The sequence below is a fragment of the Podarcis erhardii genome (assembly GCF_964252035.2).
Source record: "Podarcis erhardii genome assembly, chromosome: 1".
Classification (NCBI taxonomy): Eukaryota; Metazoa; Chordata; class Lepidosauria; order Squamata; family Lacertidae; genus Podarcis; species Podarcis erhardii.
The window spans coordinates 134,519,981-134,536,840 of NC_138497.1; the positions used below are offsets into that span (position 1 = coordinate 134,519,981).

Below are 16,860 nucleotides of genomic sequence, written 5' to 3' on the forward strand. Positions count from 1 at the left end.
CCCCCTTCCCCCTTCATTTTGACAGCTTGGGGGAGGCTTCGGAGTCGCGGGCGGGTGGTGTGCCAAATGTCTGCCATTGGCGGCTCACTCCGCCTTCATGGGCACCTTGCTCCGCCCTGGACATGTGAAAAGGATCTAGGAGTCTTGGTTGACCACAAACTTGACATGAGCCAACAGTGTGACGCGGCAGCTAAAAAAGCCAATGCAATTCTGGGCTGCATCAATAGGAGTATAGCATCTAGATCAAGGGAAGTAATAGTGCCACTGCATTCTGCTCTGGTCAGACCTCACCTGGAGTACTGTGTCCAGTTCTGGGCACCACAGTTCAAGAAGGACACTGACAAACTGGAACGTGTCCAGAGGAGGGCAACCAAAATGGTCAAAGGCCTGGAAACGATGCCTTATGAGGAACGGCTAAGGGAGCTGGGCATGTTTAGCCTGGAGAAGAGGAGGTTAAGGGGTGATATGATAGCCATGTTCAAATATATAAAAGGATGAAAGGGGTAAGACCAGAGTATTATTATGTCGAGACTAAACAAATGATACTAGGGATTAAGTTATAAAGAACATGTGATAAATGGCTTTAAAAGGAAAAGAAACTAAAGGAATAATAGGTTGAAATGTATAAATAGGGTATAAGATTGGAAAAAGGGCAGGAAATTGCTGAATTTGATTGTGTAAAGGGGAACACAGAAAAGGGAGATGTGAGGAAGTCAGGAAAGAGGGTTATAAAGATAGTAAGCAAGGAATAATTTTTTTCTCTTTTTTTGTTGTTTTTGTCATTTTGGGTTTGTGTTATTTTTGATTGTCTTTTTCTTTTCTTTTTTTCTGATTGTGATATCTGTTTTATTATGTAAAACCTTAATAAATATTTATATAAAAAACAACAACAAATATATAAAAGGATGTCACATAGAGGAGGGAGAAAGGTTGTTTTCTGCTGCTCCAGAGAAGCGGACACGGAGCAATGGTTCCAAACTACAAGAAAGAAGATTCCACCTAAACATTAGGAAGAACTTCCTGACAGTAAGAGCTGTTCGACAGTGGAATTTGCTACCAAGGAGTGTGGTGGAGTCTCCTTCTTTGGAGGTCTTTAAGCAGAGGCTTGACAACCATATGTCAGGAGTGCTCTGATGGTGTTTCCTGCTTGGCAGGGGGTTGGACTCGATGGCCCTTGTGGTCTCTTCTAACTCTATGATTCTATGATTCTATGATTCCACCGCTGACTGTTGCTTATGAAGAAGACAAACCTCCAAATGGGGCCAATCTGTTTGCAGGTAAACTCATTCCTGGCTCTGAATACAGCAACCATTAATGAACCATCACAAGGTCTGTTATGCAGTGCAGGGAAGAAAACATTAGCATGCAAAATAACCACAGCATGAAGAGAATTGTTCTTCTGCTGACTGCAACCCCAAATTCAGGTTCACCCGGCCTATATAGCTGGGCCCTCTTGTCACTGATTGGCTGATTCAAAACTTGGGGATGGGGGCCATCCTGCTCTCCTTTGTGGCCGACCGGGGGAATTCCCCAGCCGCTGGCTGCACAATGGAGAAGACTTTTGGAGAGACCTCTGTGGAGTTGAGGGCCTGACGTGACGAGCTACAACTGCTGTCCACCTGGAGACTGGGTAAGCGGCCATTACAGTGCTCCCCAGTTCCTCAAGGTATTTCTAGATGTGGTGCATGAGGCATAATTGGGGCTTTTTTCCAGCCAGAACTTGCTGGAACTCAGTTCCTGCACCTCTTAGGTGGGTGCCATTGCCATTCTAAGAGAACAAGGGAGGTGTTCAGGGTGAGGCGTTTTTTTTAAGTGAGCTCAATAACGCCCCCTAACGGAAACAGTGGAGTGCTTGTGCTTTGAACCCTGGTTAATTGTCCAGAGAGGAGGGGGATATAAGCAATCCATTGATAACCAGTTAATGTCTTAATTTGACCCTTCTGCTTAATATGAACTTGAAGGTGAGCCAATAGTTAATTGTATTGATTTAGGAATTAGATTTGTTTCTGTGGTATTGTGGCCTAGGGAAACAGAGATCCCGGACATTTGTTCTCATTCTCCCCATTGTTTGCTGCTTCCTCTTCACGCCCTTCTGAAATAATTAGTCAGAAAACAATATCCCTCCCAATGTGGAACACGCGTCAACCTTGCTGGGGGCAAAGAGGAAATTCATGTGGAGGAGGACATCTCTGACGTTTTCTGTGGCTAGTGAGATTCATCCTGCCTCAGCCTGCGTGGCAATAAAATGTCATGAACCGTATGCCATATGATGTTTTGAATATGCATTCCAAATGGCAAGCCTATTGCTATTGATTACATATACAGGATGCTGCATGCTTTTTAGTCAGAAGGCCCCGATGAACTGAAAGCATTCCAGCATCACAGTATGAACCCTTCCTGACGTCCAAGAAGTCCTGCATTTTATTCTCAGGGTTGTAAAATTGCAAGCCACAACCCAGCTCCAGGAACATGGCATTTCACCGCCTTGTATGTATTATATGGGGTGGGAGGAGGAGACAGCCTTTTGCCTACTTGATTTTTAAAAGATCCTCAGTGTTTTACTGCAGGAGAGGAAGGGAGTGCAAGAAACACATCCTCCCAAGAAGAAGAAAATGATGGGGTTTTGCCGCAGGAGGGAGGACTAGTATTGTAGTATTTTACTAGTATTCACTATGATTTTGCAGGTCTATCTGAACACTTTTGCAGGACAGCAAGGGAGCTCTCAGTTGCCAGGAGAGTAATCAAATGAAATTTAAAAATAATTATTTTTTAAAATGCTGAAAGGCCACAAAATGACAGACATGGATTGGAGACGTATCTCTCATCCCCAGTTCTGTCTTTAAACTTAAAATCATGGAATCATAGACTCAAAGAGTTGGGAGGGACCCCAAGGGTCATCTAGCCCAACCCCTGAAATGCAGGAATCTCAACTAAAACATCCAACACAGATGGCCATCCAACCTCTGTTTAAAAGCTCCAAAGACTAATATCTTCTGAGGGAGTTTGTTCCACTGTTAAACAGCTCTTACTGACAGAAAGTTTTTTTCTGTTGTTTAGTTGGAATTTCCTTTCCTGTTACAGTGGTACCTCGGGTTACAGACGCTTCAGGTTACAGGTTACTAACCCAGAAATAGTGCTTCAGGTTAAGAACTTTGCTTCAGGATGAGAACAGAAATTGTGCTCTGGCGGCACGGCGGCAGCAGGAGTGGTGCTTCAGGTTAAGAACAGTTTCAGGTTAAGAACGGACCTCCGGAATGAATTAAGTACTTAACCCGAGGTACCACTGTACTTGGAGGCATTGGTTCAGGTCCTCCCCTCCAGAGCAGGAGAAAACAAGCTGGCTCCACCTTCCATGGAGCAGCCCCTTGAGATATCTGAAGATGGCTTTCATATCTCCTCTGAGTCTCCTCTTTCCCAGGCTAAACATACCGAGCTCCTTCAACCATTCCTAATCAGGCTTGGTTTCCAGACCCTTGGTCATCTTGGTCACCCTCCTCTGCACTCGCTCCAGCTTGTCAACATCTTTCTTAAATTGTGATGCCCAGAACTGGACACAGGACTCCAGGTGTGGCCTGACCAAGGCAGAACAGAGTGGTACTATTACTTCCCTTGATCTGGATATATACTTCCGTTGATGCAGCTGAGAATAGCATTAGTCTTTTTTTGCTGCTGCATCACACTGTTGACTTGTGCTAAGCTTGTTGTCCCCTAGATCCTTTTCACATGTACCACTGGTAAGCCAGGTGTCCTCCATCTTAGATTTGTACAGCTGTAGTACTTTACATTTGTCCCTATTGGAATTTATTTTGTTAGCTTGTGCCCAGTTCTCCAGTTTGTTAAGGTCATTTTGAATCCCGATTCTGTCTTCTGCAGCACGAGCTACCCCTCCCGGTTTGGTGTCATCTGAAAATTTGATGAGCACCCCCTCAATTGCTTCATTTATAAAGATGTTGGACAACAACGGCCCCAGGACAAAACCCTGCACCACCCCACTTACCACCCATTAATGAGTACTCTTTGGGCTCAGTCAGTCAAATCCGCCTAACAGTTACCTCATTCAACCCACATATCACCAGCTTCCTCACAAGAATACCATGGGGGACTTTGTCAAAAGTCTTACTGAAGTCAAGATACACTATGTCCACAGCATTCCCCTGATCCACCAAGCTTGTAACTCCATAAAAAAAAGAAATGAGATTTGCCTGGCATCGCTTATTTTTGAGAAACCCATGTTGGGTCTTAGTAATCACATCATCATTTTATAAGTGCTCACAGGTAGACCGTTACATGCACCCCACCTTTCTTTTCTTCTTGAAACTGTCTGCATTTGGGCCTTCAACATTTCACCTTTAAGGACCTTACTTTTTCTTTTACAGAGTTTGAGTTCCACCAGGTAACAGGGAAGTTGAAGTCTGCTGTGAGTACTATACCTCTCTTTTTTGAATGTTTGGTAATCTGCTCTAGGAAAGCATCATCCAAGTCTTCAGTCTGGCTTGGACGTCTAAAGCAGACACCGACAGTAAGGTCACTGTTGTTTCTCTCTCCAACAGTTTTTACCCATATACTGCTTTCGATGCTCCAGGTCATGGATTCTTCACAAGTGTACATATCCTTTACATATAATACTCCTCCTGCTCTCTTCCTGTTTGGTTTATTCCTTTTGAACAAGTTATATCCCTCAGTTCCTACATTCCAGTCATGATTCTTATCCCACCAGATTTCAGTAATGCCTACCAGGTCATATTTGCCACCCTGTATTAAAAGCTCCAATTTGTCTTTCTTGTTTCCCATGCTCTGTGCATTTGTGTAGAGACAACTGAAACCATGAGTCATTCTCTCCAGCTGCTTCTTCCTTGTACAGTGGTGCCCCGCAAGACGAATGCCTCGCAAGACGAAAAACCCGCTAGACGAAAGGGTTTTCCGTTTTGGAGGCGCTTCGCAAAACGAATTTCCCTATGGGCTTGCTTCGCAAGACGAAATGTCTTGCGAGTTTTTCCGACTTTCCCCCCTTCCCCCCCCTTTTTCTAAGCCGCTAAGCCACTTATCTGCTTATCCGCTAAGCTGATAAGCCGCTAAAAGCCGCTAAAAGCCGCTTAGCCGCTAATAGCGCTAATCTGCTAAGCCGTCAATGGGCTTGCTTCGCAAGACGAAAAAACCGCTAGACGAAGAGAATCGCGGAACGGATTATTTTCATCTTGCGAGGCACCACTGTAGTTTCTAGTGTCAATCAGCATATTAATGGGATGTTCTAGAAAACATTATGTACTTAGACTTTCAAAAAGCTTATAATAAAGTCCTTCCTCCTGCCAACCTAGCAGTTTGAAAGCACAAAGTGCAAGTAGATAAATAGGCACTGCTTCGGCGGGAAGGTAAACGGCGTTTCCGTGCGCTGCTCTGGTTCGCCAGAAGCAGCTTAGTCATGCTGGCCACATGACCCTGAAGCTGTACGCCGGCTCCCTCGGCCAATAAAGCGAGATGAGCGCCACAAGCCCAGATTCGGCCACGACTGGACCTAATGGTCAGGGGTCCCTTTACCTTTAAAGTCCTTCACCAAAGATTCCTGAGTAAGAGTACAAGATAAAACAAATTGCGTGCCCAGGCAGATATCCCTCCCACACCGACCCCAGACGACACCCGGGTGGAATAATGACTCGTGGCAATGTGTTATGGGATTAAAATTGGCCACAACTTTATTGAACTTTCAAATGTAGGAAGACCTTGGCTTAGGCATTGGGTGTTTATCCCTCCCAGTCCCCAGCCGGGGATCTGGGGCACAGAGGGCTGGCTCTGAAAGATGTATGTTTAAGCAGAGAGCCCACCCCCCATTTCACCTCAACACAGGGGAGTGCACTGACAACCTTTCAGTGTATGGCCAGTGACTCCCCTCAACACAGCCCCTTTAACGGGGAACCCTAGGATCGCCACCGCGGGGGGGGGGGGGCGTGTCACTGCTTCAGCCCCCCCCCCATTTAGGGAAGATGGACTAAAGGATTCCAACCAAGGCCTGAAACTGCCAAAGTTGTGGTGTTTTGCTACAGGGAAGGCAAAACCTGCCAATGCAGAGAAATTCCTTCCTGGTCCTTCAACAGCAACCATCGTAAGACCGTAGCAGCGCCTGCATACCTGTAAAGATGAAGTTAACCTGCAATAAAAGGCCTAAACGAAAGGAGGGTAGGGCGGGTGAAGCTCTGGAGCTGACTGAGAACTCCCATGCAGGTTCCACCCCCTTTTAAGACCCTACCCTTTCTTGGCCTGCTCCCCTAGCTACGCCTTCCCAGTCGCAATTGGTTCTTTGAGCTGATGTTTGGCGGGAATCTCAAGATTTGCAACTTGGGGAGGCAGTCCAGGAGTGCTTGGCCAGGTGTCACGTAGCATCGGGGGTGCTGCTCGCAAAGGGCGCCCTCCATTTGATGTGGAGAGCGGTCATTGTATTATTATCGATCAATAAACAGGAATCAGAGAGTAGAAGTAATTGGGCAGTTCTCACAATGGAGTGCTGGAAGTAGTCCCCCAAAGGATCAGTATTGTACTTTTAAACTTGCTTATAAATGATCTGCATTGGGGTATTGGGGGGGGGGGAATTGTGCATCCCATGGGCATGTGGTCCACCACTGTGTTAACAGGATGCTGGACCAGCTAGGCCTTTGGTCTGATTTGGCCGGACACTTAGGTTTATATGTACTATATCCAGAGAGAGCTCCATTCACATGCAAAAAATTTTTGTGGGAAAGCTTTCTCAGAGACAGTTGCGGTCCGTTTTTGAAATGTATCAACAGGGTCTGTTCAGTAATTCAAAGCCTAATCCCACTATGTGCTAATGAACTGTGTCCTGAAGTAAATATTTTAATGACCCTCCAACATTACCTTATTCTCTTCTTGAATTTCACAGTGGTTTTAATTTAAAGAGTACTTGTTTTGATCCTCTAATCCAGCTGGCCTGCTATTGAGGGAGGAGAGTACATCTGATATAATTATTTAGTTGATTACTTGGAGCTTGGTTTAGCCAAATGCCTTTCAATGAAGGACAACACAGATTCTGAGCTGGCAAGTACTGCAGTTTATCCTTTCAGGCTCCTGACAGTGTACAATTGATAACCCCGCATTTGTTTCCAAGCAAAGAGTGGCAATGGAAAATCTCTATTGATTGCACAGTTGTTGTTTCTCTAGCATATCTGTTCTCACATCAGCAATTGCTTTTAATATTTCATAGTATACTCAGTAGCAAGCCTGTTAAGAAAATTAGCACTTAATCATTTAGAAAGAAACGTAATTCAGTTTTCATATTGAAATTCAGGAATGTCACATTGAATACAACAACCTCTTTTCAATTAATCTACCAGACTGAGAAGACCTTTGCCTCTCTTCTTAATCTCTGTCCTGTTATCATATTTTGATTTTCTTTTTCACCATGGGAGTTTGGGCACCTTTTCCTATTGGACAAGGAAAAGTATGTTGCATCGCATGTTTTCCTATTTGCGCTTGCAGCCAGGACATTAAGGGTCAAACTCTGATTTTTAGAAAATATTTGTTATGGCTCCTAGTTGAACAAATAAAATCATCACTGCACTACTTAACCATTATAGATAGAACTAGTGGGAAGACCATTGTGGCTGAACACAGGCAGGGAGAACAGACCTGCAGAAAGGGGGATGTAGAAAGGGGGATGTATCGGACACAGTAAGAAGTGAACAGTTTCAGTTCAAGGATTTCTGCTTGTGCAGTTGAACAATCTCTCTCTCTCCTTGCCCTGAGACCCCTGGAATTTCTTCTAGGAGGCCCCTTAACCCTCTCGAGCAGATCTGCAGATGGCACAAATCCTCGCAGTGATGGGTTGTGTTAGCTGATTACCATCCTAGGTTTCAAGCCTGAACAAGATAAAAACCCGTTCTTGTTTCCAACCTTGCAAAATGTTTTGATGTATCCTTTTGTTGCCTTGATAAGGAATGGCATTTATCTAACAATTCCATTCTTTACTACTCTGCCACAAAACAAAAGGATGCAACATATATATACACATAAATACACACACACATACAGTATATATACAGTATGGTTGGGACCAAGACACTTGTGCTTGAAGAAAATCAGGGCAGGAACAGGCCATTATTACATAGTTATAGTATGGGATCCTGCCATTTTGTTACATTTGTTCTAAAAAATTGAGTTGATTGCTATTTCCACATTAGAGCGCATCTGAATCAGTTCTGGGAGCTCCTGGAATGCCACACCATCAATGGTCCTGATTAGGGGGGTGCCAGAATGTACTTTGGTGTTCTTGGACATTCCTTGAGTTTCTGGCTGATGCTTTACATCACTCGAATTTTCATGAAATGAGAAAAAGAAACTGAGAAACAATCCTTGAGTTTCTGGCTGATGCTTTACATCACTCGAATTTTCATGAAATGAGAAAAAGAAACTGAGAAACAATCTGGCCACCTGTAACATGTATCAGAACCATTTGGTTTGGGATCCTGTTTGCACTTGGCTGATTCTACATTGCAGAAATGGCCTGGATGCCACCTGCCATTGCTCCACCCATTCTGGTTATGTCTGAACTCAGGAGAACGAGTGAGGCCCAGCGTTTAGCATAGTCACAGGTTACATGTTTCCAGGATGGCCCCAAAGTACCTGGTTCCTGCCACTTGGATCTTTCAGGTTCAACTCGTCGATATTATTGCAGTGGAGTGGAGCAAGGAGAGGCAATCTTGCTCGTGTTGAAACCAAAGAACTAGCTGCAATGGCCAATGGCCCTGATCCCTCACTTGAGTGGGCTTGCTGCTCTCTGCTATCCAGCCTCAAAGTGGGTTAAATAGCTGTATGCAAAACTGCAGCTTCTGCTCATGAAGCGTAATGAATCCAGGAATCAATTCAGAAGGAAAGGTAGCTGACATTGACAAGCAAACAAACAAAAAACGGTCACTGTGAACAGGACAGATATGTACATTGGCACAAAGTAAACAAAGGAATCCTTTTTATGCAGTGGGGATGACAGCGACCTACAGAGTGGATGGTCTTTAGCATCGGTTTTCTCGGTGAAAAGCAGATTGTCATTTAACATGCTACACTTGCAAACAGTAAAGTGGGGGCACATTACTATTTATATTATAGAATAGTAATAGTAGAATTATATCATACCTTCTGAACAAAGAATTTCCAACACATTGAAACAATAGAAAAACTGTCCCGTAACAGGGCTCTCAGAGCAGGATACAATTTTAAAAGAAACACAATAAAATCATTAAAAATGCAGCAGAACCCACAAAAATCTAGCAAAGCTGTACAGCGCCAAGATAAGTAACAATAACAACTGTTTTTCCTGGTTCAGAAAATACATCAAGCTTACCTATCAACAGTGTGACCAGAAATAATATATTCAGTTCATTGGTTTCAATGCCTTGAAATCCTTTGGGAAGCATCCAAAAAGAAACTTCTAGAAATCGTAACTTAGAAATTATACTTAGAATGGTGTCCATTTTCAATCTGCATATGTCATCTTTACATTAGTAAGATAGATTTGCCGGAGTGGAAACAGTTAAATAACTAGGTCACTACACTAAGCTATATTGAGTGGTACACAACACCACTAGACAAGCCATGCGATTTAACGAGAATTACACTGATGTTGCACAATTCAGATGAATGTGCATATATTCATCAAAATTGTTTGTTCTCTATCTGTTACTTAAAATTAAACAAAAAATAGGACTCCAAATGGTGAAGGAGTAATATTTGGCTAATTGCTGGATCCATCTCCCCAGTCACAGGGAACTCCTATCTGTGAAGCCTCGTGGCCTGAGGGCAACGGATTGGCTCAGTGGCTTCTTTTTATTTGAAAATAAAATGTCATCAGAATTACGCAAACATCACTGTTGGTTGCATCCCATTTCAAGGAAACCAAAGGATTTGGGAGAAAATAGGTCACATGCACTTCATCCCATGTCACATGATTTCCATCCAGAGGCCAATGAGGGTTTAGACCTCTATGCATTTGAACAAGATAACACTGTAATTTTACCCATTCGCATTTTTCATCTTTTCTCAACGTGGAAAGAGTGACCATCTGTTTGAAACCCACAGCAAACTAAATCATTTCCAAAGCTGCTTTTTTAGAGGTAAGGAGATTTAAAATATTGTTTTGGTGGTGTGCAACAGCCGTTCTAAAGACCCTCCAACCCATCTCCTACCCCAGTGTGTGTTAGTGAGGCGCATAAAGACAATGATAGATAGCAAGTGAGATGAAGGAGCCCTAAAGTATATCAGATCTGTATTCAAGGGGTTGCGATCCTCTGCACGCAGACCTGGGAGGAAGCTCCACTGAACACAGTGGGGCTTAATTCTGAGTAAATCTGCATAGGATTACTTTGCATGTGACGTCTCAGGAATGCTCTTGACAGGGAATCTAAAAGGAGCAGAATGGATGGAATGTTTTCTGTTTGAAAGAAAACCAAGGGAAAACCAATGGATTGGGGTGTCTTTTAAGAGAATCTCCAGACATTGTTTTTACTCAAATGTGTTTGTTTACTACTATAGGCAGAATTGCGTCAAATACCTTGATGTAATAGTGATCATCCAATAATACAGTATGATGATTAAACTTAAATATGACAGAACCTACTTTCTCAGTGTGTCATTATGCTCTAGAATGCTCTAGAATACTCACAATTTTAGTAAAATTAAGACGCAGCAAAGAAAACAATACATCTTACAGTTTAGATGGAATCCAATATTTCTTTTAATATTTTATCTAATATACACGTGACATTATATGATCTAATCTCTTATTCCTTCTCTTAAAGTCAGATTTTTTTGGAGGGGGGAATATAAATTAATATCAGTTTTAGTTTAGTTTAGTTTAGTTTAGTCCATAAGAGCAGTGTAACGTAAATTAAACTGCATTAGGGTTTTGATTCCAATTTGATATCTAACATTTCTTTTAATATATCATAAAGCTGCATTAAATAAAATATAAATGTGAAATGTGAGTTATACAGATCCCAATGTTAAATAACTTCACAGATATGATATTAAATTTCACAAATCCATTGCATGTAATATTTCTATTCTGGAATTAATTAATGTGCTATAATTATCCTAAAATGAATCATATACCACAAAACAAAAAGCATTTCAATATTCATAAATAATAATACTATCAGAAGAATGTCACACAAATAATATTGATCTTCATTGTTATACAGGTAAAAAATGTGGTAGAATTTCCATGACATTTCTAATACGAACCTAACGTTTTAGATTACAGTGAAATAAATATTTGAAGTACAGCTCCCCAAATTTCACATCAAATGGTAAATGGCACAGGAAAAACATGCAGTGCAATTCTAAGCACGTTTACTCAGAAGTAAGTCTCGCTGAGCTCACGGGTGCTTTCTCCTTAGTAAGTGAGCTTCATATTACTGCCTTAAGATGTTTACAAGCATAAAAATTTAAAGAATTTTATTCTGAAATGTAAACTGTGCTGAACATTGCCCATTTTTGTAAAATTAAGAGATGGTATACTTATGCTGCAGAACCCCCCCCCCCGACCCCAATGAAACCAGAAACATACACTGTAATCCTGAGCGTATTAACTCAGAAGTGTGTCCTATTGAGCTCAATGGCGCTTATTTCCTAATAAGTGTGCTTAGGATTTAAAACCCAAGAACAAAATGAATATTTGGCAAGTCTTTTAATTAGAAAAAGCTGTGTGTGTGTCCAAAAGTGTGTAAGGACTACTGCAGAGGTGAAACCGCATGTTTTCTGAATTACTGGGATGGAAAATGGCTTCCTTATTATTTCTTAACGGAAACCCAGATATGAAAATTTGTTGTCTAAATAGAATAAAATGTGAAATGTGCATCACTTTGTAGGATGGAATGTGTTTTTCTGCTTCCCTTTTCATTCTCCACCGTGTAGGCAATGACTTTATGAATTCAGAAGAGGGAGGATTTTCTAGAGGTAGAGAACACCTATGAACTATATTCACATTATAAAACTGCCAAAAAGGAGAAATCCATGATTTTTGCATTTTCTCACTACAGAGTGTAATTATGTTGATGAGGCTTCACTGATTGTTCACAAAAATCAATGTTACAACATATGTTCAAGAATCAGTCAGTGCAGCCTTGAATAGTTAGTGCTAATTATTTCTGTAAAACAAGTTTTGATCTTTTGCTTTTGTCAGGTATTATAAACACAGTGTACTGTACAAGCCAAGGAAAAGAAATAAGGAATGTAAGCATATTGTGTATATATGCCTGTATGCATACATATATAGATATATGTGCATGAATACTCGGACACAAATAACAGTCCATTTATATTTAGATCATTTAAAAAGACTGTTAAGTATACATGAGACTAATTTGACAAACAAGACACGTAAGTGTCATTTCTGGTTTCTGAAGAGGGCATATGGAGGATGACATCCAGAAATATAGAGAAGCCCACTCTTGAATATGTAAGGTTAAAAGAAACAAAAAAAAAAAACCCAGTTACTGCATTTATTTTCATTTTGTACTTCTGAAATGATAGCAGTTCTGTGCGCATGGGACACATGATGTCTCCCCCACCTCCCTGTGACACACCAGTTCTCTTTCAGCAAGGAGAGTTGTGACTTTGCATGTGTCATGCATTTCTAGGGTGTAGAATGACTTAAGTGTATGTAAAAATAATCACAGTTTGTAGAGAACTAGTAAGTTGCTCAGAAATATAGGTAAGAATCCTGAAAGGAATAGTCCAGTGGCCTGAAAGTGCAGGGGAGATCATCCTGGCTCTCCACACAAGTGGCAATTTCAGGAGGAAATTGTCCCTCTGCACTGAGCACAGTCGACTCCGTCTGCTGAGCAGTCCAAACACAGCACGAATGCCGGAGCCTTTCTCTAGTCTTTGCAACAGCCTTGCAAGACAAACAAGATCATTCAGTGTGGATTTTACCTTTTTAGCAGAAATCTGTGTTACCCAGGAACAAAGACCACAATCCCACACAGAATTAAACTCACTTACATCAATAGGCATTAAAGAGACTTAACTGTGCTTTGGATTGCTCCCATATAATAAGATTCTTTTTTAAAAAAACAAAACAAAACCCTTATCTTGATTTTAATTCAGGCTGAGATTTAGGTGAAGTGAAAACAGATCTGGACTGACAGTTTTAGAGCTTGCTGTCAAGGTCAGAATGGAGTGTGCTCAGTTTATGAGGCTTCAGATACTGAAGAGGAGAGAAAGATTTCTGAGATCCATAATCCTTACTGGCAAACATTAGCAATAAGATCATTCCATGAACAAACCTAACACGAATTAGATGTCTCCGTTTTACTTTTATTTATATATCTTATAAGTTCAATATAGTTTCCTTAAACAGCAATTCTTATCTGGTGCATCACTGCTGGATGTCTGAGCCCCGTTAAGTTCAATGAAGATTGCTCCCAAGTAAAGGGCTATAGTATTGCAGCCCCTCACACTTGGATTTTGTTATTTAGTATCTTCCAGCCTTTATGATCCCTTTTGTGATAATCTGTTGCTCGGGGTGAAATCCTAACCCCAGCCGGTCCCCAATGCGGCTTAATGGAGCACTGCGTCCATAGCCCCACGACACAAACCAATTGGGGCAGAAAGTTGGGAGGCTGGCAGTGACCGCACTGGGCTGCCTTAGCCCCTCCCTCAAAAGGCCCCTCCGTTTCAGGAACTTCTGCTGGCTGCTACCAGTGAGGATCCAGCTGGTGGTGCTTCTGTTTGCTCACTTGTGGAAGCTGCTAGGGTCAGGGGGAGGCCTCAACCCAAGCCAATCGCCCCAGGCCAACGCCAAGAGTGTTTGGATGGTGCACTTAGTTATCAGCATTACCTCAATGCATTGCAGGTCCAGGTCCAGGTCCCTATTCAGTCTTGAAGCTCACTGGATGCCTCTGGGTGGGCCTAACCCTAGAATCTGAATGGTGGACCATCTACATACTGATGATATTGGACCCATCCTTTCTTGATGGCATCCCCAAGCAGTTTGCTCTGGATGTTTAAAAGTGTGTGTGTGTGTGTGTGTGTGTGTGTGTGTGTGTGTGTGTGTGTTTCAGTTTGTCTTTGGTTTCTGAGTTTTTCTGCTTGGCTTTTAATCTTTTTATTTAATCTGCTGCTGTTTCAAATTGTATATGGATCCACCCAGTGTTCCAGCCATCGCTCCTTCTTCGTTCTATCACCTTCAACTCTACAGAAAACAAAGGGGTTGACTGACTCTTCCTCATGTCAGCCATGCCAATCATCTATCAATTGCTCCGGTCAACCAAATTTCAATCCCTATCCTGGAAACTATACTCCTCAGACAGAGCACTTCTGAGAGTACTGCATGCCCCAGAGGTGTGTTTAACATGTAGTAGAAACCAGGTTTTTATTGTTCCAGCTCCAGTCCTCTGGAATAGTTAACCAGCTGAAATTAGACTCATGCCTAGACATGTTTCAGCATTCTTAAAGGACTAGAACTCAGGAAAGCCCAAGGATGCTGGACTTCTATTTTCCCATTCTGGCTCATCCAGTTCCTACCACTGTGCCTTTCTCACCCACCATCGATGACTCTGGAGTCCAGGTTCCACCTCCAGTTAACGGATTTCAGGTGGCAGGTGCTGGGTATTTTGGAGAGCTGCTGCCAGCCAAATTAGACACCACTGGGCTATGTGGACAAATAATCTGACTTCATATGTCCAGGCATGATCTCCCCCACTACTAGCACTAAAATAATCTGTTTATATTATTAGAATAAAAAGCTAAAGTGTGGTCACACTACTTCAAAAAGCTCTTTTAAGAGTCTCAACAGCGCTTTCCAAAGGATAAGGCTTTTCTGAGTGGATAAGGTTTATTTACATTTAAATGATATGCAAAAGAGGGGGGGTAACCAGAAATTGCATTAGATCTAGACACACCCTTCTATTGATGAAAGGATTCTTCTGTTTGTGGAAGGAGCTCAGATCCAGCTCGCACCCAAGGTAGAGGGGAAGGCACTGGAGGAGGAAAGAGGAATCTGTGAAAATCATGCCCACCCCCTTCCACCTGTTTCATGACCTGCTAATTTAAACATATTTTAAACTGCTGACATAAAAAAGATAAATAGACATTCATTTTATTATCCATGCCGAAAGCTGACTCTAACTTTGCACAAATATCTAGGTCACTGGAGGGAAATATTCTGTATATACACCACCCCCTTTTGCATAAATAAATGCTTTGCATTCTGAAATGCAGAGTCACACTAATCTTTATTACATTTACATAGAACTTGCATTCAAATACTGTACATTTTTAAAAGATTAAAAACAAACAAGGCATGAAATGGGGCCATTAAGATTGCTTTGCTCTTGGACTGAGAGGATTTGAGGGACACGGCTAGATCAAGAGATTGAAAACGAAGGCCGATTATTTGGAAGATATTGCCTGTGGGATTAAAACAAGAGCGATGAATGGATTCAGGCTGAGTGAACAGAGGGAGAATCCCAGATGTGGAGGTCATTGGCTCTTCTATTCCGTTAATACGAAAGCAGTGGCATCGTGTCACATAGAAGGAGAATGACTTTAGGTACCGTTTCAGCAGATGAAGACCTAGGAGGTGATAAGCAGTGCAGAATGGTTATCTTATAAATGGCAGAGAAGTTCCATGATATATATTTAACTCTTACGTCTTAAGATATACAGTGGTACCTCGGGTTAAGAGCTTAATTCATTCCAAAGGTCTGTTCTTAACCTGAAACTGTTCTTAACCTGAAGCACCACTTTAGCTAATGGGGCCTCCTGCTGCCGCTGCATGATTTCTGTTCTCATCCTGAAGCAAAGTTCTTAACCCGAGGTAATATTTCTGGGTTAGCGGAGTCTGTAACCTGAAGCGTATGTAACCCGAGGTACCACTGCACATGGATAATTGCAGAACATTTAACAATTCCGCAGGAGACACCTTGTACTGTACAGCATGGGAAACCTGAGTCTCTTGAGCTTGTATGTGACTTCCTACACCCATTCAAACACCTTCCCTTCCTTCTTCCTGCTATTTCAAGGAAGAACATAAAGGATGAGCACAGCTAGCAAACTAAGCACCTATGAGACCAGCAGTGCAGAAGGTCTTATTGAGTGGGGAGAGCCTCATGGAGAGAACAATGTCTGTCTGCATCAATGGTTCTAAAAACAGATGTAACTTTAGATTCTCATTAAAATCTGGGCAGATAATGATGACTTAGGTTGGGCATTCCTATCAGCATGGCCTAGCCTACTTTCAGGCATGCAGTTATATGTTTGGGCTTGGATCTGAAACTCCCTTCTGTGTGCAGAAGGTACCTTACTTTCAGAGGAGGGCTTGTTTTGTGTCTTGCATTGCTTGAGAAAAGTAAAATAAAAAACAAAGACAATTTCCTATTTGTTCAACACTTCCTACAAGCAGCTGAATTTCTCTGTAACACTGAAGAGTACTGCACCACCTCTTCTGCTAGAGTTGAGGAAGGGTTTGCAGAACATCGTCACTTGTGGTGGGGTTTTCCTTGTGATCATTCATCCCCTGAGGTGCAATATGTGAAAACCGAAGGCAGGAATAATAATAATAATAATAATAATAATAATAATAATAATAATAATAATAACAACTTGTTATTTGTACCCTGCCCATCTGGCTGGGTTTCCCCAGCCACTCTGGGCGGCTTCCAACAAAGATGAAAGATACACTAAAATGTCACATATTAAAAACTTCCCTGAACAGGGCTGCCTTCAGATGTCTTCTGAATGTCAGGTAGATGTTTATCGCTTTGACATCTGATGGGAGGGCGCCACTACCAAGAAGGCCCTCTGCCTGGTTCCCTGTAACTTGGCCTCTCGCAGTGAGGGAACCGTCAGAAGGCCCTC

The 16,860-nt window shown here is 42.1% G+C and overlaps 2 protein-coding genes across 26 annotated transcripts in view; one reads left to right on the forward strand and one right to left on the reverse strand.

Annotated features, from left to right (window-relative positions):
- Window positions 1–16,860, reverse strand: part of LOC309340142 (uncharacterized protein) — a gene marked incomplete at its 5' end in the record, with an annotated part of 166,873 nt that overhangs the window by 139,419 nt on the left and 10,594 nt on the right. The window lies entirely within an intron of this gene.
- PCBP3 (poly(rC) binding protein 3) overlaps window positions 1,240–16,860 on the forward strand; it is a gene marked incomplete at both ends in the record, with an annotated part of 74,690 nt that continues 59,069 nt past the window's right edge. For 21 of the 25 annotated variants that reach the window (XM_081848703.1, XM_081848726.1, XM_081848710.1 and 18 more), the window contains one exon: window positions 9,973–10,112. Of the gene's footprint in view, window positions 1,278–1,547; window positions 1,631–1,881; window positions 1,962–4,376; window positions 4,418–9,972; window positions 10,113–16,860 lie in introns of those variants that run through there. The other 4 variants (XM_081848725.1, XM_081848714.1, XM_081848730.1 and 1 more) reach the window with 4 other exon arrangements.